This window comes from Sapajus apella, unplaced genomic scaffold, assembly GCF_009761245.1.
Source record: "Sapajus apella isolate SASKATOON/1434 unplaced genomic scaffold, GSC_monkey_1.0 scaffold248, whole genome shotgun sequence".
NCBI lineage: Eukaryota > Metazoa > Chordata > Mammalia > Primates > Cebidae > Sapajus > Sapajus apella.
In genome coordinates this window covers 336,236-343,247 of record NW_022437188.1, presented here as the reverse complement: position 1 = coordinate 343,247, position 7,012 = coordinate 336,236, and the positions used below count along the sequence as shown (strand labels likewise).

The following is a 7,012-nucleotide window of genomic DNA, read 5'->3' as shown; positions in this document are numbered from 1 at the left end:
CCTGAGGTTAGGAGCTTGAGACCAGCCTGCCAACATGGTGAAACCCCATCTCTACTAAAAATAAAAAATAAAAAAATTAGCTGGATGTTGTGGCAGGCACTTGTAATCCCAGCTACTCAGGAGGCTGAGACAGGAGCATTGCTTGAACCCGGGAGGTGAAGGTTGCAGTGAGCCGAGATCGTGCCATTGCACTCCAGCCTGGGCAACAAGAGGAAAACTCCATCTCAAAAAACCAAACAAAATAAAAAACTAAAAGTTCTCTTTGGTTTCTGGGAGACCACTGTGAACAAATAAAACTCATAAAATAATCCTCATAAATCATTTGAACTGCTCAAAAAAGAAACTTCGACCAGGCATGATGGGTCATGCCTGTAATCCCAGCACTTTGGGAGGTTGAGACAGGCAGATCACTGAGCTCAAGAGTTCAAGACCAGACTGAGCAACATGGCAAAACCCTTCTCTACTAAAGATAAAAATACAAAAATTAGCAGCACGCACCTGTTGTCCCAGTTACTTGGGAGGCTGAGGCAGGAGGATGGCTTGAACCTGGGAGGCGGAGGTTGCAGTGAGCTGAGATCATGCCATTGCACTCCAGCTGGGAAACAGAGTGAGATCCTGCCTCAAAAAAAAAAAAAAAAAAAAAAAAAAAAAAAAAAAAGCCGGGCGCAGTGGCTCATGCCTGCAATCCTAGCACTTTGGGAGGCCGAGGTGGGTGGATCACCTGAGGTCAGGAGTTCAAGACCAGCCTTTCTATTTTGGTGAAACCCCATCTTTAAAAAAAAAGAAAGAAAGAAAAAAAAAGAGAAAGAAAGAAACTTAAAAATTAAAATTGAATTTGGGTCTAATAGTGGCCGAGCACGGTGACTCACACCTGTAATCCCAGCATTTTGGGAGGCCCAGGCAGGTGGATCACAAGGTCAGGAGATCGAGACCATCCTGACCAAAATGGTGAAACCCTGTCTCTACCAAAAATACAAAAATTAGCCAGGCATGATGGTGTACACCTGTAGTCCCAGCTATTCAGGAGACTGCGGCAAGAGAATCGCTTGAACCCAGGAGGGTTCAGTGAAGCTGCAGTGAGCCAAGATCGCACCATTGCACTCCAGAGCAAGACTCTGCCTCAAAAAATTGTGTCTAATGGACCCTGAAGGTATACTGAGAGTTAAAATGAAATTCCCCAAGGAGGACTTAGTTGAAGGTCCACCTCTCTCTGTGCCCAAGGAGGGAGGAAACGGTAGAGGCTGTGACATTAAATGAGACCCCACCCAAATGTCAAATTATAAGCAAGAAATGCAAATAAGTGCAAGTGAGGATGATATTGAGGACCCTGGTACCCCTGGTAAACATAGACTATGGCTCCTTTGGGTGATGAGTAGTTCCAAGACAGCTACCCCACCCTTCTTCCGGGTCTCCCCTACAGCCCCTCTTGCTGGAGACCCAGGCCTGAAGGCTGCTTTTCCTTCTTTACTCCCTTTCCCAGCACTGACAGAATTCTCCTGTTGCCCACTGGAGCCCTGTGGCTTGGCACACCACCCATTCTGCTCTCATTGCTGCAAGCATGGCCACCCACAAAGTCCTTTTGAATCATCTCAGAGCAGGGTCAGCGGTGGCAGGCCCTGCACTGCTGGGCGCTGGGAGCCCCGAGGGCTGTTTCCCACACAGGTTTTTCTTTTTTTTTTTTTTTTTTTGAGACAGAGTCTCAGTCTGTAGCCCAGGCTGGAGTGTTGTGGTGCAATCTCAGCTCACTGCAACCTCCACTTCCCGGGTTCAAGCGATTCTCATGCCTCAGCCTCCCAAGTAGCTGGGACCGTAGGTGCGTGCCATCATGCTTGGATAATTTTTGTACTTTTAGTAGAGACCGGGTTTCACCATGTTGGCTAGGCTGGTCTCCAGCTCCTGACCTCAAGTGATCCATCTACCTGAGGACCCTGAAGGTATACTGAGAGTTCAAATGAAATCCCCCAAGGAGCACTTAGCTGAAAGTCCACCTATCCTTGTGCCCAAGTAAGATGGAAAAAATAGAGACTGTAACTTTGAATGAGACCCCATCCAAAGCACTAAGCTCCTTGGGGAACTTCATTTTGACTCTCAATATACTTTCAGGGTCCATTACCCATCCCAAACTGTTGGGATTACAGGTGTGAGTCACCACGCCCAGCCTCCCTCATGGGTTTATCATCAATTTACAATAGCATCACAAGTACTGGGGAAAACTGAGGCTCAGAGAAGGACAGTGACCGGCCTGGGGCTGCCTAGCAAATCATCACCAGAACAGGGATCATGGCCAGACCTTCTGCTGCCTGTTCAGAGCCTTGCCTTCCCTCTACGGGCCCAAGGCAGCTCATGCCATCCAAGGGTGCAGGGGGCACAGGTTACTTAAGCTCATGGGATGCCATAGGGCTTGTATCCAGGAGGTTCCCTTTCATGAGAAGAGACTGTCACTGTACTTGTTAATGGGAGGTAGGAGAACCTATTTGTTAAGTGCTCAGGCTCAGGAGTTTACAGTGTGTGGGTACTTATCCTGGCTGTACAACTTATTCCTGTGTGGCCATCAGAAGGGAACCTAACCTCTCTGTGCCTTGGTTTCTTTACCTGTTGGGGTGGTGGGAAGTGGAGTCCTTTTGGATGCCAGATCAGCAGCTCCCTCGGATTCTCTTGGGTCTGGGGGATTATGATCAGTAAGGGAAACAGACCCTCACAGGACTCCAAGGATCTGGACTTGTCCAGACAGGGACCCTGGGGCTGGAGAGTGGCACTGGGTGTGGGCACTAGGGGTCAGGACGACAGGGCGTGATGAATGGTCCCACGGCACTTCCTCAGCTCTCTCAGCATCCGCTCCCTTCCCTCACCACCACCTCGCGTTTGTTCAGCCGTTCCTCGTCCTCCCAGCTTCCGCAAACTCATTCTTTCCATTTCCTCATCTTTCAGCTTCCTGGGCATGACCTCAGAGTCCAGACAGCTTTGTGGCTGCTCTGAAACACACCCGTTCAGCTTAGCTTCAGCCACTCAACCCCTGAGGGAGAAACCTGATTCCAGCCATGGCAGACTCGGTGATCTTAGACTTACCCTACCACGGTAAACAACCATAATTTAACTGGGCAAAATACAATATCCAACAACAGTTTGTAGGCGTTGGACAGCAGCCAATGCAGGGCTGTGATCGTTGGAGGAGTGAGGCGAGCCTCACTTTTTTGTTGTTGTTTGGTTTTGTTTTGTTTTTTTGAGACAGGGTCTTGCTCTATCCCCCAGGCTGAAGTGCAGTGGCAGGATCTCAGCTCACTGCAACCTCCCCCTCCTGAATTCAAGCAATTCTCCTGACTCAGCCTCCCAAGTAGCTGGAACTACAGGCCTGGGCCACCACACCCAGCTAATTTTTGTATTTTTAGTAGAGATGGGGTTTTGCCATGTTGGTTTTGCCAGGCTGGTCTCAAACTCCTGACCTCAGGTGATCCGCCCGCCTGAGCCTCCCAAAGTGCTGGGATTACAGGCGTCAGCCGTCTCGCCTGGGCAAGCCCCACATTTAAATTGCTTTCTCCGAAGCGGAGTGAGGGGTAACAAGATGGAGACAGAGACGGTGGAGCTCCATAAGCTGAAGCTTGCTGAACTAAAGCAAGAATGTCTTGCTCGTGGTTTGGAGACCAAGGGCATAAAGCAAGATCTTATCCACAGACTCCAGCATGTCTTGAAGAACATGCTGGAGAGGAGGCAGATGAAGAAGGTGTACTGGGAGATGAAACAGAGGAAGAAGAAACGAAGCCTATAGAGCTTCCTGTCAAAGAGGAAGAACCCCCCGAAAAAACTGTTGATGTGGCAGCAGAAAAGAAAGTGGTGAAAATTATATCTGAAATACCACAGACTGAGAGAATGCAGAAGGGGGCCGAACGAGGAGATGCGCCTGTGAGCTTGGAGGGTAAGAAAGCTGCCCGTGCAGCTGGGTTTGGGATTTCTTCAGTTCCAACAAAAGGTCTGTCATCTGAAAACAAACCTATGGTTAACTTGGATAAGCTGAAGGAAAAAGCTCAAAGATCTGGTTTGAATGTCTCTTCAATCTCCAGAAAGTCTGAAGATGATGAGAAACTGAAAAAGAGGAAGGAACGATTTGGGATTGTCACAAGTTCAGCTGGAACTGGAACCACAGAGGATACAGAGGCAAAGAAGAGGAAAAGAGCAGAGCGCTTTGGGATTGCCTGATGAAAAGTTCTTGTTACTTTCTGTTCTCCAGTGTTTTCCATTTCTCCGATTCTTCTTGGTCACATATATACCTAAATGCACAGTCATGTGCCTACGTCCTGCCTCGCAATGAGGGAGCATGTACCCCAGGTACATCCGTGAACTGCAGCAGCAGTTTGACTTATTGCTGTTTCAGCTTTAAGGTTGTTGTGTTTCTGTTTTTAATTATGTTGCTTGTTAATAAAAAAAAAATAGAAAAAAATAAAAAATAAATTGCTTTCTCCATGAAGCGGTTTCCCAAACTCAGATGCAAGGAAGTGGACCAAGCAGGAAGTGACAGTCTTAATGGGCCAAGAAAATAAATACCTGCAATTGACTTTGGAGTGCAGGTACAAAAATCTGTGTAAAGATCCCATCTGGTTCCTTGGCTGACACCTAACCTCTACGTGTTCAGGGTGAGTCTCTGAAAGATCCAGGAGAAAACAGCCATGGAGAAGCTGGAGAGCTGGCTATGACTTCGGCAGCCACACAGCGCTGGAGGACTTTGGAATTCAGGCCCAGGCAAAGGGGAGAGACCTTTGTGAATACCTCAGAGCTTCGGTTAGGATTTTGGAACAGCTGCATACACCCCAGGAGTAAAGGCTGTCCCCTAGGAGAAAGGGCAAAACTGAAATGACCCTTCTAACAAAGCCTAAAACCAAGCCTCTATAGATCCAGATGACCCCTTGGTAATTTAAATGCTCACCAAAACAAAACTTAACACTTTAGCATACTTTAGAGGAAAATAACATAATTCAGAGATTCTAAAATGTAGCAACTACCATAAAAAATTGCTAGATATGTGAGGCACGAAAAAGTGACAAACAATTGAAGTATAAAAGAGGTAACAGAAACAGACCCAGAGATGACCCAGATAATGGATTTAATAAACAAGGGTTTAAAAATAAGTAAAATTAATATGTTAAGGCAAATAGAGCAGGAGATGGACAAAACATGTTAAAAGACTGAGTACTTAAATAGAAAGTCTAATTATTTTTATTTTAGACAGGATCTAGCTCTGTTGCCCAGGCCAGAGCACAGTGGTGCAAATCTTGCCTCATGGCAGCCTTGACCTTCCAAGCTCAAGTGATCCTCCCACCTCAGCCTCTAGAGTAGCTAGGACTATAGGCATACACCACCACACCCAGCTAATTTTTGTATGTTTTGTAGAGATGTGGTTTTGCCATGTTGCCCAAGTTGGTCTCAAACTCCTGAGCTTAAGCGATCCACCTGCCTCGGCCTCCCAAAGTGCTGGGATTACAGGCATGAGTCACTGTATCCAGCCAAAAAACTGACATTTTGGACTGCAAAACATATTTGAAATTAAGAACTCACTGGATATGTTTAGCAAGAGACTATATACATCAGGAGGCAAGATTAGTGAACTTAAAGACCAGTCAATAGAAATTATTCGCATTGAATCACAAAGCAAAAAAGAATAATAGAAGGAAAAACAGAACTGAGTATGAGAGATGCATGGGACATGCTCAAAAGATCTAATATATGTGTTTGGAATTCCTCAAGGAGAGAAGAGAGAGAATAGGAGAGAAGCAGTATTTGAAGAAATAATGGGCTGAGCATGGTAGCTCATGCCTGTATTCCAAGCATCTTGGGAGGCTGAGGTGGGAGGATCACTTGAGCCTAGGAGTTCAAGACTAGCCTACCAACACAGCAAAACCCTGTCTTTACAAAAAATACGAAAATTAGGCAGGCGTGGTGGTGTACAGCTGTAGTTCCAGCTACTCGAGTGGGAGGGTCAGCATCACTTGAGCCTGGGAGAGTGAGGCTGCAGTGAATCACGACTGCACCACTGCACTCCAGCAGCCTGGCAACTCAACGCCTGTAAATCCAGCACTTTGGGAGGCCAAGGAGGGGGGGATCACCTGAGGTTGGGAGTTCAAGACTAGCCTGGCCAAAATGGTGAAACTAAAAATTAGCCAGGCATAGTGACATGTACCTAAAAATTAGCCAGGCATGGTGACATGTGCCTGTAATCCCAGCTACTTGGGAGGCTGATGCACAAGAATCACTTTAATCCAGGAGGCAGAGGTTGCAGTGAGCTGAGATTGCACCACTGCTCTTCAGCCTGGAAGAGAGTGAGACAGTGTCTCAACAAAAAAGGAAAAGAAAAAGAAATAATGGCTGAGAATTCCACACATATGATGAAAGGCATCAAGCCATAGATTCAAGAATATCAACGAGCTCCAAGCAGAGTAAGCATAAAGTAAACTACACTTAGGCTTATCATAGTTAAATTGCTGAAAATCAAAGACAAAGTAGAAAGTCTTAAAAGAGTCTCTCTTCCTCAGCGCTGCCTACGGAGGTAGCAGCGATCTGCTCCTCGGCATCATGGCCACCCTTAGACCCCTTGTGAAACCCAAGATCGTCAAAAAGAGAACCAAGAAGTTCATCCGGCACCAGTCAGGCCGATATGTCAAAATTAAGCGTAACTGGCGGAAACCCAGAGGTATTGACAACAGGGTTCGTAGAAGGTTCAAGGCCCAGATCTTGATGCCTAACATTGGTTATGGGAGCAACAAGAAAACAAAGCACATGCTGCCCAGTGGCTTCCGGAAGTTCCTGGTCCACAACGTCAAGGAGCTGGAGGTGCTGCTGATGTGCAACAAATCTTACTGTGCTGAGATCGCTGACAATGTTTCCTCCAAGAACCGCAAAGCCATTGTGGAAAGAGCTACCCAGCTGGCCGTCAGAGTCACCAAACCCAATGCCAGGCTGTGCAGTGAAGAAAATGAGTAGACAGCTTATGTGCACATTTTGTGTTTAAATGAAACTGGCATCTTCC

General features: G+C 46.8%; 2 pseudogenes across 2 annotated transcripts; both read left to right on the top strand.

Annotated features, from left to right (window-relative positions):
- The first annotated feature begins 3,523 nt into the window (after positions 1–3,523).
- Positions 3,524–4,432, top strand: LOC116545132 (annotated as a pseudogene). Its single transcript, XR_004266202.1, has one exon. The product of XR_004266202.1 is annotated as an SAP domain-containing ribonucleoprotein pseudogene (transcript).
- Positions 4,433–6,510: 2,078 nt separating this feature from the next.
- LOC116545149 lies at positions 6,511–7,012 on the top strand (annotated as a pseudogene). The gene has a single exon (XR_004266207.1). The product of XR_004266207.1 is annotated as a 60S ribosomal protein L32 pseudogene (transcript).